Source organism: Belonocnema kinseyi, chromosome 5 (genome assembly GCF_010883055.1).
Source record: "Belonocnema kinseyi isolate 2016_QV_RU_SX_M_011 chromosome 5, B_treatae_v1, whole genome shotgun sequence".
Classification (NCBI taxonomy): Eukaryota; Metazoa; Arthropoda; class Insecta; order Hymenoptera; family Cynipidae; genus Belonocnema; species Belonocnema kinseyi.
In genome coordinates this window covers 75,579,390-75,607,298 of record NC_046661.1, presented here as the reverse complement: position 1 = coordinate 75,607,298, position 27,909 = coordinate 75,579,390, and the positions used below count along the sequence as shown (strand labels likewise).

General features: G+C 27.8%; 1 protein-coding gene across 1 annotated transcript in view; it reads left to right on the top strand.

The window, feature by feature from the left end:
- The window catches only part of LOC117172305 (transcriptional-regulating factor 1), a 640,201-nt gene that overhangs the window by 242,918 nt on the left and 369,374 nt on the right, over window positions 1-27,909 (top strand). The gene's annotated exons all lie outside the window — the stretch shown is intronic.

Sequence of the window (27,909 nt, the reverse complement as noted above, 5' to 3'; positions counted from 1 at the left end):
AGCTATCTAAGGATGGTACTATAGAACGCCACCTCAAGGTAGGCCTAGTGGCGCCATCTCTTGGTCAGGCCGGAAACTTATCAATCCACCCTCGTATTACAATTTTCAATAGAATATATCAATTCTGAATGACAAAATCAATAGCTGATATTTTGTCGAAAAAAAATATTTCAATTTTTAATTAAACAATATTCATATTTCAACCAAGAATGTTTTTGTTTGAAAAAAATTATCAATTTTCAAGCAAAAATCACAAAGAATTTTAAACAAATTAAGTAATTTATTAACCGCAGAAATATGTTCTTAACTAAAATAATCAATTATTAGCAACAACAATACTTTATTGGTTGAGAATACATATTTTTTACTTATTATTATTGAAATAATTGGTTCACAGTTGAACTTGTTTGTAGCAAATTAATTTTTTGGGCTATAACTTATTATTCTAGTTGTGAATTTATCTGTTTGGTTGAAAATTTAACTATTTTCTTAAAAACTTGTTTTGTACGGTCGAAAATTAATTTTGTTGTTGTTTTGAAAATTGATCTTTTCATATGAAAATTCAAATATTTTGTTATTGATTCGATTATTTTATTGGCAATCCATACTTTTGGTTGAAAATTCCACTGCTTGGTTCATAGTTCAACAAGTTTAGAAAAAATTAATTTTTGTGTAAAAATTCACCTGAAAATTTAACTATTTATTTTTTATTTGAAGACTGATTTTTTTAGTTGCAAATTCAAATATTTGAATAAAGTTTCATGTTTTTTCATTTAAAATTCATCTTTTCTAGTGAAAATTAATTTTTTTTTCGAATTCAACTAGGGTAGATTGGAATTTAAACTGCTTTCATAAAAAATTATTATTTGGGTTCATCATTCATTTATTAAGTTTTAAATACAATCTTTTGTTTAGAAATTGATCTCTTTGAATTGAAAATTCAACTTTTTGGTTGAGAATTCAAGTCCTTTGTTCAAAATCCTTTCTTTTTGTTAACGATTTATCATTTCAACTTAAAATTTACCTGTTTGTTTAAAAATTGATCTATTTTAATTAAAAAGCTCTTTTTTCAAAATATAATTTTTTCTTATGGTTAAAAATTAATCTGCTATAGTTAGAAATTCGACAGCTAGGTTCAAAGTTGAACCACTTTTTCGAAAATTCATTTTTTAGAAGAAGATTCATCATTTAACTTTAAAGTTGAAGGCTCTTAAAAATGTCCCTATTCTGTTGAAAATTAGTTTTTCCTGCTGTTTTGAACAATAATTTTGTCTATTAAAAACGTAAGTTTTTTTTTTTTGTTTTTTTTTTCCATAAAGTTTTGTGGTATTAAATTTGTGTAACATTCTAAATTAAAACAAAAATTACGCAGACTCTTGGAACAGGGAACTTTCTTTTTTTAAATAATAGGTTCTCTATAAAATGATGAGAATATAAACAAAATTACAAAATTTAATTCTTAAAATTGAACACCTGCTATATTTGAAAACTTTTGAGATAATTTTTGAATTCTATACTTTTCAGGATTTATATTTAAGCTATTCGAGTTTGATCATTTCGACAATTTAACATTCTAACACTCTTAAACTTATAAAGGATTTCAAATTAAAACACGCGAAATTGAATAATACAAAAGTTTTTCAAAAATCTAGAAAATTCAACAACCTCAAATTGTGAATAATACGAATTTTTCTGGAGTGTTAACCCTATTTTATTTTCTGTGTATATAAATTTAAAATAAGAGACTATAATTATAATTTTTAAAAAATGCAATAAAGTTTCATTTACATGTGTCACAATCCTTGTTTACAGAAAGACGTTTTCTCTTCTAGCAACTGCTTTTCTTTCATTTCTGACGTAATTACGCGAAAGCTGTGCGCGAAGAATTTGTAGAAAAAGCGACACCAAAAAGCAGAGCAAAAAAAAAGAAAAAGAGAAAGATAGAAAATGAAGAAAAAAAGAGAAAACTGAATTCTGACTGCCATTTTGCAGGCAGAAGTATGACTCTATACACGACCCTGTTGCTTTGATGCTTTTTATGATCGTCTGATCAAAGCTTCTCTTCTGATGAACATAGCAGACAAAAAATAAAAATTTTAAATCAGAGACTGGCCCGCTTTATTTAATGTGCACACAATGCATAACAGCTCGCTTTTATATAATTTCACGACTTCGCATTAATTTGTCACGAGAAATTATTTATCACTTGACTAAACCTGCTCTTCCAGCTGTTACGTCTTTCATGTCACATGGCACTTGTTTGTCGTTTGAGGCCTTGCGTCCGCGAGCGTGAAGCGGTAGTGTTGTGATGGTGGCTCGTTTGATTGGCTAGGTGGCATCCAACTTTCTCTCTTCAGTTCCGTAATGTCTGTTGTGCAAGGCACTTGTTTGTCGCTCGAGGCCTTGCGACTGCGGGCGTGAAGCGTTAGTGTTGTTGTTGTGGTGGCTTTGTTGGTTGGCTGGACGATATTCAACTTTTTCTTTTCAATTCCGTTTCGTTTCTCGTTCAGAAAAATTGTCACATATGTTTGTGCAAATGTGAATCGGCGCATGTAAGACTTGCCAAATTTTTGTCTATTTGTTTTAGACTTTATATTTTTCAAAATAAGTGTTCCCGCTATGAGACTTACCGTATATGTCATACCACCATGGGACTTGCCACAATGTGATTTGCCATGAAATGGCATGACTGAACCAAATGAAAAAAAAAAACTATATGCGTCAAAATATAAAATTATAACATTACGAAATTTTTGTATTTCATAGTATCCCTTATCTATTATAATAGAAAAGAAAAGCAAGGACAACATGTTTTATAATTAATGAAAATTGTCATCTGAACATCAAATAAAAATTTTTCAACATAGTAAATTTCAGGTTTCCAGTGTAATGAATTTTGTTTATAATAATTTATTTCCTATGAAAAACGCTAATATAACATATTATTGCTTGAATGTTGTTAATGCTTTTTTATAGCTAATGATTTTTTTAATCAAAGAGAGCTGTTATAAGTCGCTGAATTCTGGTGAAAACTTTTAACATAACCTAACACTGTTAAACAATTGTAACTTTTCCTAAAAACCTACACCGATTTTGCGTGAAAAACACGAGAATGACATAGAATTTTATATATATATATATATAGACTTCCATCTACAAGAATAACAGAATTACTCGGACCACTTTTTCTCCGAATTTCAATTACTTTTTATGAAAAATATCTATTTTCAGTATAAAACGTCAACATAATATTTAATTGTATAGAAGTTAAGAATCTTTTCTGAAGTTATAATAATGTTTTATTAAATTAAGAATGTCAATTTTCGACGAGCAACACTAAAATAACATAGCAAAAATTGTTATAAATTATAAATCTTCTTTGATATTTAATCATTTCTGTTGAAATGAGTGATCTTTTGTAAAATCGTTTGATTGAAATAGATTATTTTCATTAAATAATAACGATTTCAGTTGAAACAATACAACATAACCTAAAGTTGTTGAAAAATCGTAAAAAGTCTGTCAAATTCAATCATTTTTTATTTAAAATGTCTATTTTCGACGGAATAGGTGTTTGTAACTAACAGCACAAAAATTTCAGAATTGTAAATCGTCTATATTAATATGTTCTGAAACTGTTAAAAAATACTCAATATTGTTCGTTAATATAATCTAATATTGTTCCAACAAGTTGTAAATCCTGTTCAAACTAGAACAATTTTTGTTTGAAAATACCTTCATAAAGATGCTACCTTAATTTAAATTGTTAAAAAATGGTGAATTTTTTCTGAATTTTAATTTTTTGTTTAAAAGAACCAATTTCGGTCATATAACTCTAAATAGAACGATCTAAACTTGTTTAAAACGGGGAATCTTATTCATGATATATGTTTATTGATTTTTCTTTAAACGAATTTTCAGTTTAAAGCATTAAAATAAAACTTATACAATATTTTCAATATTTTAATAAATAATTTGAAACTTTTTATCAAAAAAACATTTGGTAAGTTTCCGAAGTCTATCAAAAAACATATAACCTCACCTTTTTTTCCTGTGTTTTTAAAACGAGCAAATTAGTACAGGAAAAAATCTAGAAAAAATTGAAATTTTTGTTAGAAGTCGAACGTGTTTACAAAAGTTTACAAATAATTAAAAAATTGTCTACAAAATTAATTTTTGAAATTGCTGTAATTTCGTGTAATTAATTGAATTTTATTATGAAAATGTATTTCCCCTAGAGGAACTGGACATTAAAGACACACAATATTTATACTTAATAATTTTCGAAGCAGAATGATTATTTATTGATTTTCATTTTCTAAAAAAATGTTAATTCTAGAGTATTAAGAATTACAAATAATATTATAGATTTGCGGATATTTTCTCTAATGTTGACTGTAAGTTTTCTGCGAAGCAAATATTTTTCAAATATGAACTTGTAATATAAAATCTGCGAAGTTTACCTTAAATATATTTTCAAATCCGCGAATACACTTTAAATGATTTAATGTCTAAAAGAAAATAATGAAAAATGACACATGTTAAAAAAAATATGTTCGGTACTCAATTTGATTTTTTTTAGCTGTGGAAAAATTCCGTTGTAGCTCCGCTGTGATTTGAACTCAAGTCTATACAGATTGCCAGTCTGGTGCTTCTAGTCTAAGAGTTGCGGGTTAGAGCACCAGACTGTCAATCTGTCGACCTGGGATCGGATCCCAGCAGAGCTGAAGCGACATTTTTTCACAACTTGACTATTTTTGTTTAGACTAGTATTATCAAACATGGTTATTATTATCAAGCAAATCTTAATTATTAATCTTGCACTGAAAAACTTGAGTCTTTTTTTCTTATAGTTTGAATAGCAAAAACCGTTATGTATCCGAGATGAATAATTACGCCGTAGTTTTAGAGAATGGATGTCCGACAAAGTTGACACGTAAAAAAAAAACAGTTGACAATTAATGTTTATTAAGTAACGAGTTGGGTCGCGGACTAATAAACACTATCGCTAATTAGCAATTTGCTTTTAGGCGTTTGATCGATACCCTCGGAGGGTCACGCTGAGTCGGAAACGTTTCTCGTTTGTCCGCGCGTGTCAGTGTGCGTGATTGGTTTTAGGGGGTAAAGAGAGACAAAGGGGCAAATGTGTCGCTCGATCGCAAGCTTTTCATCGATCCATTTTAATATCGCGTCTCTCACGTTATAGGCAAATTAACCCATTTGCATCCATTTTCCGATATCGAAATATTCTTTATTGTCGAGCCTAGCTGCACACGGAATTAACAACTTCATGGTTATTCGTTGTCATTACGGATCCCGGTAAACATCCTGATGTTTCATGCCTACATTCCTCTTTTTTTATTGTTTCAACATCTTGTTTATTTGCCGCAGCAAGCGTATTCTTTATATTTTTTAATTGACTTTGCGATACTCGACCTTTTTTAGATATAAATTTGAGATCTTTATAATTAAAGTTAGAAGTAAAGGAATATCCACATATTTCATGACACTGCACTTGGGGGGTTGTCCCATAGTCACTTTTTTGAACATGAAAATTTAAATTTTCGACAAAACATTTATTTTCAGTAAAAAAATATGAATTTTTAGCGAAGTAAGATTACATTTCTAATGTTAAAGGACGTATTCTCAGCAAAACAGTTAAGTTTATGATAAAAAGATAAATGAATAAAGAAGGTGAATTTACCATAAAATAATTGAGTTTTTAACAAAATATTTTTTTTCACCAAATAGCTGAATTTTTATTATACAAAGGTAAATTTTCAACGGAAACAAAAATAGTTTAATCCTCGACACACAAGATAAATTTTCAACAAACAGAGAAAAATGGAATCGTTAGATTTTAAGTTAAAAACATCATTTTCACCAAAAAGAAAAACGAAAATCCTAACCAGATGAATTCAATTAAAATGGATGAATTAAAACAAATTCGGATATTTAACCAAAATCATGAATGTTCAAGAAATAAGATGAAATTTCTACCCAAAAAGATGAACTTTCAGCAAATCACATGAATTTTCTATTGAATATTGCATTTTCAAATAATAAAGAAAAGATTTATAACCAAAAGTCAAATAGTTATACTATCATATAAAAAATTATTTGTTAATAAAAGACGAATTACAAACAAAATAGTTAGATTTTGAAACAAATTAAAGTAAAAAATAAAGATAAGTAATAAATTTAGATTTATGAGCTAAAAATTGAAATCAGATTGAACAAAATACATATTTAGGAAAAATAATAATCTTCTCCTTAAACAGACAAATTTTCAACAAAATACATCAATTTTCAACTAAATGGAGTAACTCAATTTTTAGATAAAAAATTAATTTTCAACCTAAAATATAATATCCGCTGAAATATTTCGATTTTTAACCAAATAGTTGGACAGTCAATACAAATTTTTTATTTTAGAACAACAAAGATATAAATTTTAAATAAAAAAAATTCAATTCAGTCAAAGAGAAACGAATTTTCAACAAAATACATTCATTTTCAACCAGGAAAGATCAATTTTAAATTCAATATATAATTCTTAACCAAAAATTGAACAGTTATATTTTCAGTGAATAAATTCAATTCTCAACTAAAAATCAAAAATATTTTTTAGAAATACAGTTTAATATTTAAGCAAAGAGATGAATTTCTAACCAAAATTATGAATCTTCCAGAACAAAAATTAATTTTAAAGAAAAGTTTGCAACATTCGAATGCAGAGTTGAATTTGTAACCAAAAAAAGAAAAGGATGAATGATTAACAATACACATGAATTTGGATACAAGTGCATGTATGTTTAACTAAAAATGATGGATTATTTATAAAACAGTTGCATTCTGAACTGAAAAAGATAAATTTTCTACCAAAAATAAAATAGTTAAATATAAAATTAGCAAAATTCATTTTCAACAAAAAATTAAATGAATTTTGAGCAGAATAGATAAATTTACAACCAAAAAGAGGAGTCTACAACCAAAAAAGTACTTCTTTTAAGGTAGTTAAGCTTCTACCTAAGCATTTAAATTTATCAACAAAAAATATCACTCTTTAACACAATAAGTTGCATTTTCAACAAAGTAATTAAATTTCTAACAAAATAGGCTTTTTATCTAAACGAAATCAATTCCACTCTAAAAATATAATGGGTAGACTTAAAAAAAAGTTTATTGTTAATTAAGAATTTTTGGATTTTCTAATTGGCTTCTATTAATTCATTTCAAAGTAAAGGGAAAAAATTTGGCAAAGTAGGCTTCTTGCGGCTACAAAAGAGGGTTTGATAGCCTATTAAGCCTTCAATAAGTTGTTCAAACCTTCCTCTCCCAAATTTCTTCCCCCCCAATCCTTATACATTTTCCTACTTTCCGTTTACAGCTCCAATCGCCGCTTCCCCTCTTTTTACACATTTCTGCTTCCCCCAGTTCTCATACTTACCCTCCCATCATTTCCTAATACTTCTCTAACGCCCCCCTTATTTCCTTTATGTCCCTTGCCCGAATTTTCCCTACTTCCCATACTATCATTTTCTCTCCTTCTGGTCCCCTTGTGAGTTGTGAGATATGAGCATTGAGTTTGACTTGTGAGTTTTAAGCTGTGAGTTGTGTCTCTTGGGTTAGGAGTTGTGAGCAGTGAGTTTGGGTAGTGAGTTCTGAGTTGTTTGCCGTGAGTCGTGAATTAGGAGTTGTAAGCAATGAGGTTGGGTTGTGAGTTGTGATTTGTTAGCCGTGAATTAAGACTTGTATATTAAGAGTTGCAAGCAATAATTTTGGGTTGTGAGTCGTGAATTAGGAGTTACGAGTTGTGAATCATGAGTTGTGAGCAGTGAGTTTGAGTTGTGAATTATGAGTCGTAAATTAGGAGTTGTGAGTCATGAATTAGGAGTTGGGAGCAGTGAGGTTGAGTTGTGATGTGTTAGTCGTGAATTAGGATTAGTAAATTACGAGTAGCGAGCAGTGAGTTTAGGTTGTGATTTGTGAATTAAAAGTTCAGAGTTATGAATTGTGCGTTGTAAGCAGTGAGTTTGTGCGTGCACTGATAGAAATGAAGTGGCGGTACAACAATATTTACGGCTAGATTTATTATATTTGATTGTTAGTATAGATATAGTCATACGTAATGCTTCTTTTGACCATCCGATTCTTGTTGCTTATTAATAGAGGCGCGCAGGCGCGAACAAGATCCACCTGTGGTAAACAAAACAAAGTCAGTCGGGTAAATTCATCATAGAGAGTGTATTGCTAAACGACAACATTTCAGAGATAGCTCGCTTAAACAAATGTTTATTAGGATTACTCATTGCTTATAACATCAATATGGATATTCCAGTTTTGTACCGCAAATATGAATATGTTGTATTTACAATATTTCAGTAAGTACATTTCGTACTCTATATGATTAAAGTACACGTGATATATATTATTAATGTACTCGTAATTTTCTAACCTAATACTATTGCTATCAGTGCGTTAGGAGTTGCGGTCAGTGAGCTTAGGTTGTGAGTCGAGAATTAGGAGTAGTGAGTTTGAGTTGTGAGTTTTGAGTTGTGAGTCTTGGGTTATAAGTTGTGAGTTGGGAATTTTGAGTATGCTTCATGAGTTGTGAGTTGTAAGTTAGGAGTTAGGAACAACGAAACCCTGAGAATGAACTTTTCGTATTTAATTTGTCGGGTATAAAGTTGGAGATTATTATTTCACCTCCATTAAGTTTGAGTCGTCAGCTAAGCGCAAGTACAGCCGTAATACGAATACCGCGGAGCTTTATGATCCACGCACCGGTTTTGTCCGTACAGTGCCTATACATAGATATGGTATATTGATATTTACAATATCAGGGTAATATCAACATCAGTAGGTAATCTTGCACCGCGAAGGCAAACACGTTGATATATAGGATGAGTTTCATAGCTCCTTATACTCTTTTCGTTCACAGACGAAATGAATGCGTCTTTTACAGTTTACAGCCTCAGAGAATAAGAGTATCATCAACTAATGCCAAGATGCTGCCCATAAACCCAGAAAAGACTAGGGTTGTTTTGCGGTAGTTTCCGAACCAATACACTTAGATTATTGCAACAGCATAAGAGCATTAAAATAATCATAAATCAAAATCAGATTTACAAACTACTTTCCTTCCGGCTCATTAGGCACAATTACATAACAAAGAAAAAAGCGGAAGAAAAGGAAACGGTGAACCATAGCGAACATTGCACTCTTTACTAATTCTTGATCCGTACGAAATACGATTCGAGACCAATTTAGATTTTTTCGAATGTAGCTGCAAGAAAAATGTATCTATTGTTCTAAAAAGAAACCCAAGATGATAAATTTTTCCAAAGGAACCCAAAGGTTATGTTTAGAAACGTATATTTACAAATGTCGACCCTCAAAAAGAGTTATTTTAGAGTCCCAGCTCTAAAGGATGCCATTTTTTACTTCAGCCGCAACATTACCGAAATTTTTTTTCTTGTGATCTTTCACAAACATAGGGAAATTCATTCTTTTTCATAAAATTAATATCCTATTGAATTCAATATGAAACGATATAAGTTTTTTAGATTTCAAGTAGAAATATATTGCATTTTCCACAAAACAATTTAATATTTAACTAAAAAAACAGTTTTAACGAAAGAGATTTTTTGTTAAACCAAATAGATGTATATTTTACCTACTTGGATGGATTTTCATAAAAATACTTGCATTTTACATCAAATATTTTAAAAATCAAATATTTTTTAACGAAGAAGATTAATTTCTTAACTAAAGATATAATTATCACCAAAAGGTAAATTTTATTGCTTAATGAGTGGATGTTTTGGAACACAGTTTAAAGTTTCAATTGAGAAGTTCTTTTTCAATAAAAAAAGATGAATTTCAGACCAAATGGTTGAACTTTTAAATAAAAAAGATAAATTATCTACAAAACGTTGGATTTCAAACCCTAAAATATGATAGTGCAACAAAAAGATTACATCTCTACAAATTAGTTAAATTTCGAAATTAATGATTTAATTTGTGAAATAAGTGTTGAATTTTCTACCCAAAAGGGCAAATTTTATTAACAAAAATATTAATTTGCCATCTAAAAAGTCGACATTGTCTACAAAACAGTGTAATTTCTAACTCCTGTATATAAATTTACAACGAAAATATTACTATTCAATCAGATAGTTGATTTTTCAGTTACGCCATTTAGTTGATTTTCCAAACATTAAAGATTAATTGTCAACGAAAAAATATTTCAATTTAAAATCATAAACAGTTGAATTGGGCCAAAAAAGACAAATTTTCAAAGAAATACTTTCATTAAAAAAAAGAGTTGAATTTTCGTCTAGAAAAGATCAATTTATTTATGAAAAATATAAATTTTAAACAAAACAACCACAAGTACATTTTCAATGTAAAAAATTATTTCTGAAAAACATGCATCTTCAAGAAAATAATTGAATTTTTAACTAAAGAGATGTATTTTCTACTACAATGTTGAATGCGTAACAACAATACTGAATTTTCAACAAAAGAGTACAACATTCAACCAAGTTGTTGAATTTTCCACCTAAAAGATGTTTTTTTTTTAACCGAGGGTAGAAAAGACGAATTAAAAACCAATTACATTAATTTTCTACCAAATAGTTACATTTTTAACTAAAAAAGATGAATTTTGAACAAAAATTGAAATACTTAAATTTTCAGTTCATAACGTCACTTCCACTGTTGTCCCTCTGTTATCCCCATTGCAAACCGTAGTTGTTAGCGGGATGCCCTTCCCCCTCAAAATGCTAACGTTTCTTATTAAAATCACTAAAGTTAAACAATGTAAAGGAAATTTTTTAAACAAAAGATACTTAGTTTTATCTCACAAGAAAAATGCGTTCAAAGTTTCGATTTTTCAAAGCTAAAAAGTACCAAGTATTCCTCCTTGGGGATAAAACGAGCCTATAACAAATCGCAGTTATTTGTGGAAAAGTATGTTTATTTTGCGTCTAGAAAAAAGCAAGGGACGTAAAAACCGATCCTAATGCCCAACTACATTACCATAAAGGCGTCGTTTACAAAGCTCGTCAATAAGGAAAATCGGAAGGAAAAGTAGAACTTGCTTGCACGGATTTGACGAAAATGAGTTTAGTTTTTGGATATCAGAAATATTTTTTTTTAATGTCTTAAACGTTTAATTTACATTAAATTTGAGCATTCTTGTTTCAAATGAGAAATTATAATTTTATTAAGGAATTATAATAAACTCTGTGTGCAATATCATGCAATATTTAAAAATCCCTTCTAATCCCCCCTTAAGAAAAAATATTATACGAAATTCAGTGTATGTCTAAAATGATTTTCCTTAAAGAAATTTCTTATCATTTTTCTGCTATTTTTGACAAACTATTATAAACAATTATTGTAACAAATTCAGTATAGAATTTAAGAATATTAAAAGATTTAAAGGATAGATTCAAACATTTTAACGATTACCAAACATATCAAGAGGTTTTAAGAGATTCTACAGGTCTTCTACAAATTTCGAGGTAGTTCCACTGATATTAACGCCTTTCAAAGATTATAAGGGCTTTACAAATATTTTTTATAATTAAAAAATACTTTATGGATATTTAAGAGATTTAAAAATATTTCCACGGATTTCATGGAAAATTTTGCTGAAAATTAAACTATTTCACTTCTTGTTAAAAACTTATCATTTCAAATTGAAAATTCAAATTTTTTCTTGAAAATACGCCTGTTTTGGGTGGTGATAATCGAAATTTTTTGAAGAAAATTGGTCTTTTTGGCTCGAAAATTCAACAATTTGGTTGAAAAGTTTTTCTTTCTTGACTGGATAATCCGTTTTGGTTGAAATCTTTAGTTCAAAATTGAACTTTTTTATTTAAAATTTCATGTCTTTTGACAAAACATTTAACTTAGTGGTTAATAATTGAACTACTTTGTGAAAAATTTATTTTTTGGCTAAATTTTTTTTTTGATTTATTGAGTTAATTTTTTGTTTACAAATAAATTTGTTATCGAAACATTTGACTACTTTCTTAAAAACTTGGGTTCTCATTAGCTTAAAAATTGAAGCTTTTTCTCTCGTTCACTGAAAATTTACCTAATTTATTGAAAATTGTTTTTTTTTTTTTGGTTCAAAAATGATTTATCAATTGAAAATCTAAATTTTTCACATTTTATTAAAAAACTTATCTTTTTGGTAGAAAATTCAATTATTTTATTGAAAATTCATTTTTTTGGTTCTAAAATTCATCTCTTTCATTCAAAGTTTGTATTTTTTGTTAAAAATTAATCTTCTTGTTTGGGAATGAATCTTTTTGGGTTGAAAAGTCGTCTTTTTAGTTTTAAAATGTATCTTTTTGTTTGAAAGTTGGTCTCTTTTGTTTAAAAAATAATCTTTTTTGGACCTAAATTCAACTATTTTATTGAACATTCGTCTTTTTGGTTTAAAAATTCATCTTTTTGGTTCGGCGTTGGAATTTTTTGGTAGAAAATTAATCTTTTTGGTTAAAAACTAATCTTTTGGTTTGAAAATTTAACTATTTTATTAGAAATTCTTCTTTTTGTTTTGAGAATTCATCTTTTTGTTTGAAAATTGGTCTTTTTGGGTAGAAAATTAATCTTCTTAAGTTAATTTAATTCATCTTTCCGGTTTGAAAACCAATTTCTGTTTGTAAAAAATTCAACTTTTGATTCAAAATTAAACTAATTTGTTAATCAAATTTTTTATTGAAAATTCGTCTTTTTGGTTTGAAAATTAATTTCATTGTTTAAAATTTTGTGTTTTTGGTAGAAAATTAATCTTCTCGTTTGAAAATTAATCTTTTGATTTGAATTTTAAATATTTTATTGAAAATTCGTCTTTTTAGTTTAAAATTTCATCTCTTTGTTTGGAAATTGGTCTTTTTCGGTAGAAAATTATTCTTCCTGGATGAAAATTAATCTTCTTGGGTTGAAAAATCAACTATTTTCTTTAAAATTCGTCTTACTGGTTTACCAATAAATTTCTCTTAGTAGAAAGTTCAAATAATTGGTTTAAAATTTAACTACTGTGTTAAAGATTTCTTTGCATTTTTGTCTGCAGTTTTCTCTCTTTGGTTGAAAATTTACCTATTTTTTTTTAAATTACTTTTTATGTTGAAAAATAATGTTTGAACTGACAATTATACTCTTTGATCTTCAAACTATTTTGTTGAAAAATCGTCTTTTCAGTTTGAAAATTCATCACTTTCGTTGAACATTTATATTTTTGGTTAGAAATTAATCTGCTTGTTTGGAAACTAATCTTTTTGGGTTAAGAATTTAACTATTTAAAAAATTCGTCTTATTTGTTTTTAAAATCATCTGTGGTTGAAAATTCATATTTTTTGGTTGCAAATTAATCTACTATTGATCTTTTTAGTTTAAAAATTTAAACTGTTGTGTTTAAAGTGCACTATATTTCCTGGAAATACTTTAAACGAAAGGCAAAAAAAGTATTTTCCCTCTCACCGAGAAAAGTTTCATCCAAACTTCAGTGAAGCCCAGATGCGATTTTCTTTGCAGCTGACTGTCCGTAGTTCAAGTAATGGGCGATATAAATCGCGGGACGATTTTTCTCGCAGGAAGCAACCCTTTTAGAGAATTTTTTTTTATTATTCTTTTACGGGAAAGGGTCCTTCTCGTTGTCGGAAGGACGGGGCCTTAATCCGGCAAAGCCCGCATTGTAAATGGGGAAGGCGTGAAAATGCAAATGGCTGGGTAGGTCGGTGCAGCGGATACGTATAGTATAGTAACTATAGCTATATTGTATAGTACTTCGGATGCGACTCGTCGCTGTGGAAAATTTACGGTTGGCGTCACGGCTCGTCCGTTCGCTCTCGCGGACGCATTCGCGATTTTGTTGCATTTCGCTGCATTCCGTCACACGTTTCCGGTTGTTCGCGTTTTTCAAATTTTCATCTCAACCCTGTCACGTCGCGTCTGCCATTATTTTCAAGGTTCTGTCGGCTTTTTCTTGCTTTTTTTATTACAGCCCGTCTACTCGTGACAATTCGTTTATGCAATCTCTAATCTCTGAAAAGAATTTTTCAACAATGCAAACTTCCGTTTTATGACTTTATTATTTAATTCTAAATTAAGGATTCGGGTTGCGCAAAAATAAATGTAAAATTTTGTATGCATATTGCCACCAGAGTTCGAATCCACAAGAGAAATAATGCATTGAAAAAATAATAACATTTAGAGACTTTGCATGCACCCTAAAGTTTAAGCGACAATTGAAAAATCTCAAAAAATAAAATTTTCGAAAATTTTAAATTCCTGAATTGGAAAGTTCCCGAAATTATAAAGGGAATACTAAAAAATCCAAAAAATAAAATTTCCAAAGTATAAATCTCGTGACTTTAAATAATTAAAATATTATGAAAATATTATTAGTTTATTTAAAAATAAAGTCATTGATTATTTGTATCAAAAGACTTTTTTCGATATTTAAAGGTTCTTAAAATTATTCTTTGAATTCAAAGTGACAAAATCTGAATAAAGATGTTTCCAAATAATAAATTTTATTTGAAAATATGCATAGTATAATAAAAAGTTTTTTTTTGAAAATTCATGAAATTTCTGCCATTTTTTATATTGTTTGAATTCCGGAATTTTATAGTTTGACAATTTTTTAAAGAAATTTTTCAATTCTAAATTGAAAATTCCTGAATGCCAAAATTCCCGGATTATGAAATTCCTGAATAATAAAGCTCCCTAACAGTTTATAATATTACTGAAATGAAAAATTTCAGAATAATAAAATTCTCGATTTGAAAAATTTCCAAATAATAAAATTCTTGAATTGGAAAATTTCCGAATAATAAAATTCCCGAACAGTTTATAATATGACTGAATTTGAAAATTCTCAAAAGAAAATTACCGAATTCAAAATATTCAAACAATGTTTGTATAAATCATTTTTATTTAATAAAATATAATAAACAAATCTTCTTGTAAACAAACTATTTTTGATGTTTAAAGTTTCCAAATTAATTGTTGGAATTAAAAATAATCATAATTGAAAAAATATACATTTCTGGATCAACTTTTCTGAAATTATTGTTATTTTAAATTCAAACAATAATTCTAGAAACTTCAAGCAATAAAATTTTTTGTGGTTAAAAATACTTGATTATGATTTTTAAAAATAAATAAATGAATAATATTAATAACAAAATTTATTAAATGTTTTAAATTCGGGAATTTTTTATTTCGGATATTTTATAATTCGGGAATTTTATTATTCAGGAATTTTCAAATTCTGTAATATTATGAACTGTTTGGGAATTTTATTATTCTGTTTTTTTCAATTCGGTCATTTTCGAATTCCGTAATTTTATTATTCAATTATAATCTAATTATTATTATCCAAATCGAGAATTTTACTGTTCGGGAATTTTACAATGTCGGGCATTGAAGGGTCGAATGCAATAATCAACTTAGCGCTCGAACACACGGAGAATTACTGTCCGCTGAGCGAATTTTTAAAATTGTTCAAATTAAAGTGTTGACCACCAATACTTGTAGACTATTTTATTGTGCATCTTTTTTGTACGTCAAACAAATTCTAAGTTTTTTTCGTTTTTTAGTTATTTAAGGAAAACAAAAATTTTGAACGAAAAAAGAATCAATACTTTTTTGCATTCAACACGCCAGATTTTTGCCGGGAATTGATATTTTTTCTTCAAAATTTTATGTAACATTCTTCAACATATTCTACGACTGTTAGAGTATTTATCTTATTATAAAAACATTTCAAAGCTGTTAAGTGAATTTATAAAAATATTTTCTTGGGAGTCTAGGATTAATGTATATAAACGAGAAAGTTGTGTGAGAAAGTTTCGAATTTGGACAACTTCCAGTGAGAAAAATCTTCCTTAGGGATCAAAGAAGTTTTTCCAAAAAGTTTTAGATCTTTTGTCATCAAGGGAAAAAAATGAGAGTGATGTGAAAATTATGTACGGCTTGCTATCCTCGACTTGGATCGTACGTCAATGTACGTCAACCCGTGGCGCTATGTTCTCGCGTACCGAGTCGAGGTTAGATCGTCATACATGATTTTCACATCACTCTCACTTTTTTGGCCTCACGACAAAAGATCTAAAACTTGTTGTAGAAACTTCTTTGATCCCTAAGGGAGATTTTTCTCACTGGAAGTTTTCCAAATTCGAAACTTCCTCACACAACTTTCTCATTTATATACATGCATCCCAGATTTCGAAGAAAATATTTTTGAAAATTCACTACACAGCTCTGGAATGTTTTAGAATAAGATAAATACTACAACAATCGTAGAATATGCTAAAAAAAGATACATAAAATTTTCAAGAAAAAATATCAATTCCCGACAAAGATCTAGCAAGTTAAATGCAAAAAAGTATTGATTTTTTTTTTTAACTTTCGTTTTCCTTAAATAAATAAAAAACGAAAAAAACATTGAATTTGTTTGTCGTCTAAAAAAGATGCACAATAAAATAGTCTACAAGTATGGATGGTCAACACTCAAATATAAACAATTTTGAAAATTTGCTAAGCGGACAATAATTCTCCGTGTGTTCGAGCGCTAAGGTGGTAATTGCACCCGCCCCTGCAATTGTATTTTCCGGGATTTTGCAGTCAGTCGCCTCATTATAAAATTGCCGAAAAATAAAAATCCCGAATAATAAAATTTCGACAGTTCATAATATTACCGAATCAAAATGTTTTCGAATTATACAATCCACCAATTAAAATAAATAAACTTTTTCTTTAAAATATTATTTATTTATTCATTTATTTATTTATTAAAAAATAAAATAACTAAATATTAGCATAAAAAGACATTTTTCTGATATTTAAACTCTTTTAAATTATTGTTTGCATGTAAGTCATTAATTAATTAAATTCTACAAAGTTTGTTTGGAAAATGTTTACAATTATTATTTTAAATTTAAACAATAATAAAAAAATTGTCTGATTAAAAAATCTTTTCTTACATAAAATTATTTGATTATTTTGTTTTTAATTAATAAATAATATTTATGAAGAAACAATTTTTTAAATTGTATAAATTCAGTTATTTTATAATTTGGCAATTTTCTGTCAGGAATTTCCCAGTTCTGTGATATCATAACCTGTTTAGAAACCAGTATTAGATGAATCAAATTGAAACTGAATAGTTCTCTTTTCAATCAACCATAAAATCTGATTAAAAATTTATTTTTCAAATATCACCACCATAAGCATGTCTTCTAGGGTCCCAACTAAAACCCATTAGTACAAAATTGGATTTTATGACTTTTTGGCGCTAATTATGATTTGTTTGTATTCTTTTTGTATTCAAATTGTTTCTAATACATAAAGTATCACTTTATATTAATAACTAGATGTTAAAATTAATTGTTTAAATAATTCATTATTGTTTTTAGCAATTTTCTATTAGAATAGAGTTGAAGACTCGTGGTATTTTTATGATTTTTCAACTTCTTTTCAACTTTTTATACAGAGCAAAGTAATAACCAAATCAGCTTAACTTATATAACTTTTCAAAACATTTTTATTATTTATAAAAATATTCTTTTAAAATGAGGCTAGAAAGTTGCAGTTTTTTCAAAAGTTTCCCACTTTTTAAATTTAACGTAAATAATTGTTTAAACAATTTATTATGATTTATTACAATATTCTCTTAGAAGAATTCGAGAAAGTTGCGGTTTCTTCTGAAATTTCTTACTTTTTGTCCATTTTTCAATTAGAGTACGCTAATCATTCATTCAAGTTAGCAAGTTTAATGATTGACACAATTTATTATTATTTTAAATAATATTCTCTTTGAATGATGGTACAAAGTTGCGCTTTTTTCTTGAAATTTAAATTTTTCTTCACATTTTATTCATGTAGAGGTAATAAGTAATGCATTTAGCAACCATGATTGTTTAACCAATATATTATTGTTTATTTTCAGCTACTCTTATAGTAATGCTAGATAGCTTCAAGGTAATGAAGTTATAGGGGTTAATGAGGTACATGCGGTTATTGAAGTAAGAATTAATTAAAGGTAACAAATATGTTTTCTTTTGAATAATTTATTATTATTTATAACTAACGTTTCTTAGTTAACTGCTAGAAAGTTTCCGTTTTTCCAAAGTTCTTAACTTTGCTTTAATTTTTTAGTTATAAACAAATGGTAAATAAGCATTAGAAAGAATCAGATCTAAACAAGCTCATTTTTTATTGTTAATATATATTTTTCTGAAGCTTTCAAGTTTATAAAATTAACAATCTCGAATTTTCTAAAAAAAATTCTAGTCAGGGGAAAATGTGAAAACTAAAAATTTGAAAAGTAAAAATTTGAAAATTAAAACTGTGAAAACTCTTTCAATTTTTTAAAAAATCATAAGCTGTTAACATAATGGCATCCAATATGCAAAGTTTTGTAGTTCACGTTGAGGAATTCAAAAATCCATAATAACTTGAAAACTAAATTACTTTCTTTTTGATCGATATTTTCCTTTACGAGAAAGTCGAAACGGTGAAAGACATCCGGTTGTCTTTCCGGCACATTTCGCTTGTTTGTCAGTTTGGGCGTCTTGCTGTCTCGAATTCAGAACATTTCTCGACTTTCTTACGATCTTGACAGTTTCGTCAACAAGCTGGTCGTAAAGCCAAACGATCCGAAGGAAAGGGAAGCCAACCTAAAAAAAATCTACCGTATATATACATACACAGTACCATCAACATGGATAACACACGGTAAAGGCGACATTCGCGATGAAAGTTCAATGGAAATGTGCCAGCGCTACAGGGTCAAATTTATCTCCCTTGGGACGATAAACATTTAACTTTATTTAATGGAAATTTCTACCGAGGCAAACAGCTTCACGAACTTAAAGATCTGAAACTTCTGCTCGCTTTTTCCTTTTACTATTTTTATTATTTTCTATTGTTTGGGGTGTCCACTCACATAGTCCTGGAAAACTTGGAACTGTCGGGAAATTTGTATACACTTGGTAAGCCTTGGAAATCTAAGGGAATATTTTGTCTACAGTATATTTTTTTCGAAATCGTGCTTACATTTTTCTCAAATTTTAGTATAAAATTAAATAACAATCTTTTTTAATGGTAAAAGTAAATTTATATTACGTGATTTAATTATTTTGTGCAAATTTTTTTTTGTTTTTTCGTTTTTGTTGGAAATTAGTTTTTTTTTAATGAAAATTCATTTATTTTTACTGAAAACTCGTCCTTTTCGGTAGAAAAATAATCTTCTTTGTTATAAATTAATCTTTTTGCTTAAAAATTTCACTACTTGGTTAAGGGTTAAAATTATCTTATCTATTTTTATCTTTTTTACACAAAAATTTATCTATCGTGTGAGAAATATGTACCTTTTGATAAAAAAATAATCTTTTTTGTTCAAAATGCATTTTTTTTTTGAAAATTCCACTACTTGGTTGAAGGTTAAACTCTATTGTTAACATTTATTTTTGGGGTTCAAAATTCATAATTTTTATAAAAAGTTCTTCTCTTTGGTTGAAAGTGTAAGTATTTTTGTGAAAATTCATAGTTTTTATTGAGGATTTACCTTTTTTTTTACCTCGCCTTTTTAAAACTAAATTTAAATATTCCATCGTTGATTGAATAATTATCATCTTTAGTTGAAAATTAAACTATTTGGTGAAAAATTCATCTTTATGGTTAAAAATTTAACTATTTTTGTAGCAATCTCAAATATTTTGTTGAAAAATAAATAATGTTCTGAAAATTTAACAACTTGATAACAAATTAACTTTTTTCTTAAAAATTCAGATTTTCAGGTTGAACATTCATCTGTTTGTGTAGAAAATTTTTCCAATTTTTTGGAAATTTAGCTTTCTGGGATGCGAAATTAATCTTTTTTTTAAATTCATCTTTTTAGTGGAGGATTCAATTTTTTTGTTAATTCTTTTTAAAACTCAAAATGTAACTATTTGATCGTTTGTTGAATAATTATCATATTTATTTAAAAAAATTAAATACTTGGTTAAAAATGTATCTTTTTGTTTAAATATTTAACTATTTTGGTAGAAAACTCATGTTTTTTGTTAAAAATTCGGGTTTTCAGCTTAAAAATTGAGCTGTTTTGTAGAAAATTCAAACATTTTATTTAAATTTTATTTTTTTGGGGTGAAAATTAGTCATCATTTTAAAAAATGTTCTTTTTTATAGAGGACTTAACTACTTCCTTAAAAATTAATCTTTTTAAAACTTGAATGTAACTATTTTATCTTTGGTGGAAAAATGATCATTTTTTAGTTATGATATAAACTATTCGGTTGAAAATTCATCTTTCCGTTTAAAATTTTTTCTAGAAAACTGAATTATTTTATTGAAAATTAAACTATTTCTTTGTAACTGTAAATATTTCTTCAAAAATGTAATTAGTTGGTAGAAAATTAACTATTCTATAGAAAATTTATCATATTTGTCGTAGATTGCTCTTTTTGAAAGAAGAAAATTAATATTCTTAATCAAAAGATTATGTTTTTGGTTGAGGGTTCAACTATTTACTTCAAAGATTCGACATTCTAAAATAAAAAATGCAACTATCTGATTTTTGATTGAAAAATGGTCATTATTAATTAAAAAATAAAAGTATTTGGTTGACAATTAAATAAATTCTTTGAAAAAGGAACTATTTCTTTGAAAATTTAACTATTTTGTAGAAAATTCATAAATTTTGCCTTCTTTTTTAATGATTATGTTTTTGGTTAAGGATTCAACTATTTTCGTAAAAATTAGTCATTTCATAACGCAAAATGGAACCATTCCATATTTGTTAAAAATTATAATTTTTGGTTAAAAATTAAACTATTTGGTTTAAAATTCATCTTTCTGAAGTGCAAATTAGTGTTTTGAGAATTTATCTGAAAATAAAAATGAAGGAAGGTAAAAATTTGGGAATATTCAGATGTCTCCTTTCAAAGTTTTTTTTATTAATCAATTCATTAATTTTTTTACTGACATTGTTAAAAAAATAACCTTAGAAAAGAAATTACCAAAAAATAATGACTCTTACATTGTTAAAATGCCTTGAAGTTGTTTTTCTAGAATATTCGCCTGGAGATTATTGAAAGTTGTTTTTTCATAGCTAAACAGACATAAACAAACCACTTATTGGAAGGGTGACATAGAAAAAACATTTTCCCTTCTGTAAATCCTCTGAAAAACCACCCTCGGTGGAACCCCATGTTTGTCTAGCTGCTCGAGAAAGCAGAGGGTTCTCGAGTGATATACGCCCTTGATCGAGTAGCGACCTTCAAAATTAAACACATGCCGTAGCAAAACATTTTTTCCCCATTATTCACGATTATTGGGGTAGAAATGTTTAATATTCTTTCAGGAAGCTAATTTCGGTTAGCAGCGTCAATTTCTTTCTATCAAACTGTAAACCAAATTTTGGGGAATTTTCCCTTCAGATCCTTGTAGATGCCAAAAAACGTTAAATATAAAATACTTATTAATTTTTTTGTTTCATTCCACAGTTTTTTAAGGAAAAGTATTTTTAGAGTAAAATGTGACATTTCTCATAAAAACGGTTTGCGAAAATTCCCAAAAATTTTGACAGTGTATTAAATTACATTTTTCGTTTTAAATTCGGTTTTTAAATTGAAAATTCATCTATTTTTATGAGAATCGTCTTAACTGAAAATTTAACAATTAGTTTTATGTGGTAAAATATAAATCTTGTTTTTTTAAGGAAAATCTTTGTGGTTGTAGTATTAGCTGTTTGACTTTTTCTAAACATTCATTTAATTCAAAAAATGTTTATTTGAAAATTCAACTACATATATTTGTTAAAAGGTCTTAATTTTATATAATTGAAATATTTTGTTGTAAATTTGTCTTCTTTGGTTTAAGTAAACTGGTTTTGATTTAAAAAATATTTTTTTTTTAATAATGTCAACTATAAGATTTTTTCTTGAGGATTAATATTTTTTTAATGGAAAAAACTATTTTGGTAAAAATTCATTTTCCTTCAGTTAGAAAGTAATCGTTTTAATTGGAAATTCAAATATTCCATTTTTAATTGCAAATTCACCTTCTTGGTTGAAAATTAAATATTCGTTTTAGAATTCATTTATACTTGGTTGAAGGTCTTACTTGTTTGTTTAAAATAATTTTGTTAAAAATATGTCCTCTGTGGTTAAATTAAACTGTCTTTGTTTAAAAAGAAAAATCTTTTTGTTTTTATATTAACTGTTAAATTTTGCATTAATAATTTATCTATTTTTTCATTGGAAATTCCACATGTAATTGATTAAAAATGGAATTTCTTCATTTAAATTGATTTTATTGGTTAAATATTAAATATTTCAGTTAAAATTAATTTCTTTGTTTATAAAATAAGCTTTTTGAAAATGAAAACGATACACCCTCTTATATGTGTATTAAATATTAATTTTTGAATCTTCTTGTAAAATGAAAAATTAATTAAAATAAAAAAGTTTTTAAAATTGAAATGCTTCCACCTTTAAAAATTCCTGTTAAATTTTCAGTTTATCACTGTCAATTTGCGTTTTATATTTTTTATGAACTGGAATGCATCATCATTTCCCAGGATAATAAAAAGTTTGTGAATTTGGACAATAACTTCCATCTTTTAATGATTGAGGAAGCAATAATTCATCACATAGAAGGCGTAATATTGTGGATTTCACATTAACGCACCATGCTTAGGGCCAAATGCCATGTTTTCCCAAACCATTTGGTCGTTAAGGTAGATTTTCCTGTTCCATTTTTTACGTAAATTGATTCGTACATCAGACTATTTCCGCATCACGCATTTACAGGAATAGAAAGCGAGGTCGGTCAGCGCGATGATAGTAATTTATTTTAATAGTCATTTTGGTAATGGCACGTAACTCTGAATGGCACGTGGTCCCTTTGCGTTATATGAAAATGCCTACTGAAATAATAACAATAAACTACCCCTATTTTGTAACCCAAATATCGGTAAAAAATTTATTTTTCTTAATTTTTATCCACTTTGTACCCTTAATGAAAGAATTCACCCTCATTTTAAAATATTTTGGAAAATTCTTGGTTGCAATCCGCAGTCAAGGTTGGTCCTATCTTCGGTTAGTGTCATTTTTAAGATTGTCAACTTCCATAAATATTTCCTCGAATCTGGATATCTTTTTTTATGAAACACTTTTGGTCTCAATACAACATTGCTTTAGCTCGGGAGTGGACATTTGTTTTATTTTTTAAGTGTTTTCAATTTTACACAGCATTTTTCTCGCTTTTTCGAAAAATTACTGTGTACAACTTTACTGTGTGCCATCGTTTCCAGCTTATTTTCCCCGTTTCCTTGACTGTGTTCCTCCCGTTTCCAGTTCAACATGTACCCCTTGCTTGTGTTTCCCCCATTTCCAACTCGTTCTCACCTTTCCCTTGTCTGTCTTTCCCTCGTTTTAGTTTATTTTCCCGGTTACCTTGACTGCGTTCTCATTCCTTTCCAGCACATTTTCCTCTTTCCTTTGACTTTGTTCCCCCGTTTGCAGCCCATCTTGTACCGCTTGAGTGTGTTACCCCTCTTTCCAACTCATATTCACGTATCCCTTGACTGTGTTCCCCCTTTTTTTTGCAGCTAATTTACCCTGTTCTCTTCACTATAAGAAGAATAAAAAACTGAATATGAAATGTCGGAAAAATAGTTCCTATTCTCGATATTTGTTGCCGAGTTCTGATTTATAAGATTAAACAATCTGCATCATTTGAAACATTCGGAAAATTCTTGGTTGCAATCCGCAGTCAAGCTTGATTCTATCTTCAGTAAGTGTCACTTTGAGATTGTCAACTTCCATAAATATTTCCTCGAACCTGGATATCTTTTTTTATGAAACTTTGTTGGTCTCAATGCAACATTGCTTTAGCTCAGGAGTGGACATTTGTTTTATTTTTAAATATTGATTTCGATTTTACAAAAATTTTTTCTCGCTTTTTTGAAATTTCGCATTTTTTTCTCTCCAGTTACATTTATTTTGTCACATCCCTTTCCAGCTCAACTTTACTCTGTACCCTCGTTTACAGCTCACTTTCCCCGTTTCCTTGACAGTGTTCCTCCCGTTCCCAGTTTAACATTTACCCCTTACTTGTGTTCCCCCCGTTATCAATTCATTTTCACCTTTCGCTTGAATGCATTCGCCTTTTTTCCAACTCATTTTCTCTGTTCTCTTGACTGCGTCCCTCCTTATATCCACTTTCATTATCTCTTCTTTTCTTGATCCATTCTGTAAATATAATTTCATATTCAATCAAGTATTGTCAAATAGCGATAAAACTATTGAAAAGGAAAATTTTGTTCTAAGTGGTACCTTCTCTGTCATATGAAGAATAAAAAATTGAATATAAAATCTCGGAAAAAGATTTTGTTTTCTCGATATTTGTTGCCAAGTTCTAATTTTTAAGACCAAATCATATTTACTATTCAAAGATAGAATTAATAAAAGAATTTTTTTTAATTTTTACCCACTTCACACCCTTCGTGAAAGGATTCACCCTGTTTTTAAATATTTCGTAAAATTCTTGGTTGCAATCGGCAGTCAAGCATGACCCTATCTCATGTTAGGAACACTTTGAGATTGTCAACTTCCATATCCAATTCATTTAACCTGGATAACTTTTCTTCATTAAACTTTTTTGGTCTAAATATAACAATATCTGAGCCTGGGAGTGCATATTTGTTTTATTTTCAGAAAATGCTTTAGATATTACAGAATTTTGTATGCTCTTTCGAAAAACTCAAATTTTTTTGGTTCTCTAATTCTGTTCTCCCATCCTTCACTTATCAGTGGCATTAAATATTTTGAATTTATTTGTTTGAAATTTTATTTATTTTATAATCCCCTTTCCCATTTCCTTTATCTCTTCTTTTCTTGATCCATTCTGCCAATATAATTTCATATCCAATCAAGTATTGTCAGGACGAGATAAAATTATTGATGAGAAAAAATTATTTTTAAGTGATGTCTGCTATACAAAGAATAAAAAATTGAATATGAAATCTAGATAAAAGATTTTCTGTTCTCGATATTTTTTCCAAGTTCTAATTGACGAAATTTCACAATCTCCATTATTTAAAGCTGAAATCGACTTTATTCAAATTCGAATCAACGTAGAACTGGGAGGGACATAAAAAGAGAGCTTAAAAAAGAGAATGAATATACGTCCCCGGGGATGGGGACACTTGTAGATATAAAATGACTTCGATCCTAAATTGAACGTAATGCACTGTTCGATTGATGAAAAAGATTGTTGATGCAAAGTTTTTATAAAATTGAGAGACTTTTAGTTCTAAAACAATCATAAAAAGTTGTCAATGAGTGATAGGAAATAACTAGTTTCTTTTAACTAGTAACTTGTAACTATTTACCTTTTTGGTAACGATAATTGTAACGAAGGTATTTTTATAAATAAATGATGAATTGTAATTAGTTAATTTTTTCACTGACAGTAACTTTAAAAATCTTTACGTTTTTAGTTTCTTTCCAAATATAGGTATATATCATTTTCACTGTTCAAATTTTGGCGGCTAGTTTTAAAAAAAATGTGCAATTTGAAATAAAGAGGGGGTAGATCTAACAAAGATGTTTTTGAAAAATTATTACTATTTAAAATAAGCTGAGGGGACAAAATTTGTGGGTTGGCTTTCAGAAGAAGCTAAAAAAATATAATCTCTCGATATCACCTGATCTCTTTTTTTAGTTTAAAATTGAATGAAAACTTTATAGTTTTCTCAAAATCCAAAGCGAATTTTTCTTATATACAGTTTCTCCTCGTGAACAATAGTAAGAAAAAAATTAGAAGAAAAAAACGGTTTTCTGCTCAATTTAGAATCTTTCACCATGTACAGGAAACACGATTTTTTTGTTTGGTCCTTCAGCTGGAAACCAAAGAACATATTATCATTTTGATACTTCTGATAACAAATTTTTTCGTGATTTAGGCATTTTGAGATTTTGGTAATTTGGATTTTTTACGATCTTGGAGCGTTTTGAATTGCAAAACAAATTTTTTTCTTAAGAAAATTCAGGTTCGACATATTCAACTTTTTCAAAAAATTTGTGTTTGCATTAATAAAAAAACAGGCGTTTTCACATTTTGAAACAAAAAAGAAAACAGAAGATATGAACCGATTCCAACTATTTTCTTTTTACTTCTTTTGGATACTAGCCAGAAAATGTTTTTTCTCACTGATCAAAATTTTCTAATAATTTTATGAATTCAAAAGAATTCGATGAAATTTAGAATAATTCCAGCTAAGTTTTCACGAATTCAGTATAAATTCAAAACATAAACTGATGGATTAGATATAATTTGAGCGAATTTAAGTAAAACAAGATGAATTCATGAAGTCCATAAAAATTAAATGTAAATTTTTAATAATTTAAAACATTTAATTGATTTTAGAAATATTTGAGTGAACCTAAAAGAACGCTAAAAAAAATTTTTTAACTGAGAAGGATTTCAAAAGTTAAAAAATCCAAAATTTGTGTAAATAAATAACAATAAATTAGCAAGACTTCAAGGTTAATTCCAAATGAATTTAAATACACACATCGAAAGATAATCCAGAAGATTTAACTGATTTTAATAAAATTGGACGTATAAGAATATAAAAAAAAATCAAAAGAATTCAAAGTTTTAAAAAACCCAAAATATTCCACTGATTAGAAATAAGAGTTTACTCTTATTTCTAATCAGTGGAATATAGTTCAGGGAAAATTTAACATAATTAAAGTAATTTAAAAAGAAATCCAGGAATAATATAAAATTCGATTGGATTTAGGAAAACGTAAAGGAAATCAGAAAAATTAAATAGAATTTCTAAAAATTCAAAGTGAATAAAAAATCTTCATGTGAATCGAACAAAATTTGGAAACATTGCGAAAATCAATTCTTATGATTAAGTTTGAAATGGATAGTGCAAAATTCAAGAAAATTTTAAAGAATTTGAGCAAATGTATGAGAACTCAATATGTGTTTAAAGGAATTCAGTTTTACTAAAAAAAGAACATAAATTGAATCCATGTAATTGATTAGAAATAAATAAATTTTAAGAATTCAATCGTGTCTTCCATTCAATTCTTAAGGAGCATAATTCAGGGCGAAGTTAACAGAATTTTAATTGAAAATCCCAACGAATCAGAAAAAAGTGAATTTTTAAAAATTTATTTAATTGAATATAATTTATATAATTTATAATAATTCCAGTTAATTCAAAAGAATTCAGCGAGAGTTGAAAAAATTGAAGAAATTACAAATTATTTCTAATTTTTTGTAAAGAAGTGATACTAAATTAATAAGAATGCAGGGAAAATTCTACAAGAATTCAGATAAGTTAAGAAACATTTTTTTAATTTAAAATCTTCATTGATTTCACTCAGATTGGAGTTAACTTAGAAAAATTAAATCTTATTGAAGATACTTAAATGAAATTCATAAGAATTCAAAAGAATATAACTGAAAGAAAAATTTTAATTTGTAAAAATTCAAGATAAATAAAAACAATTCCAAAATATTGAGAAGATCAATTGATTTGATTTAAATTGGGATTCACTGCGTAAAATTCTAGATATTTAAAAGGAATTTGATTTAATGCTCAAGAATTAAAAAAATTAATTTCAGTGAATTAGGTAGGATTGATTGACTTTAGAAGAATTCAAGTGAATTAGGTAATACGCAAGGTGAATAGAAAAGTTTAAGAGAGTTCAAAATAATTTAAAAGAATCCAGGTAGTAGTAATAGAAATTCAGAGTGAATTTCAAGTTAAATCGTTTGAATTGAAAACCAAATATTAATAAAAAATATTCCATTGATTCAATTAGAATTGTAATAAACTTAAACGAATTC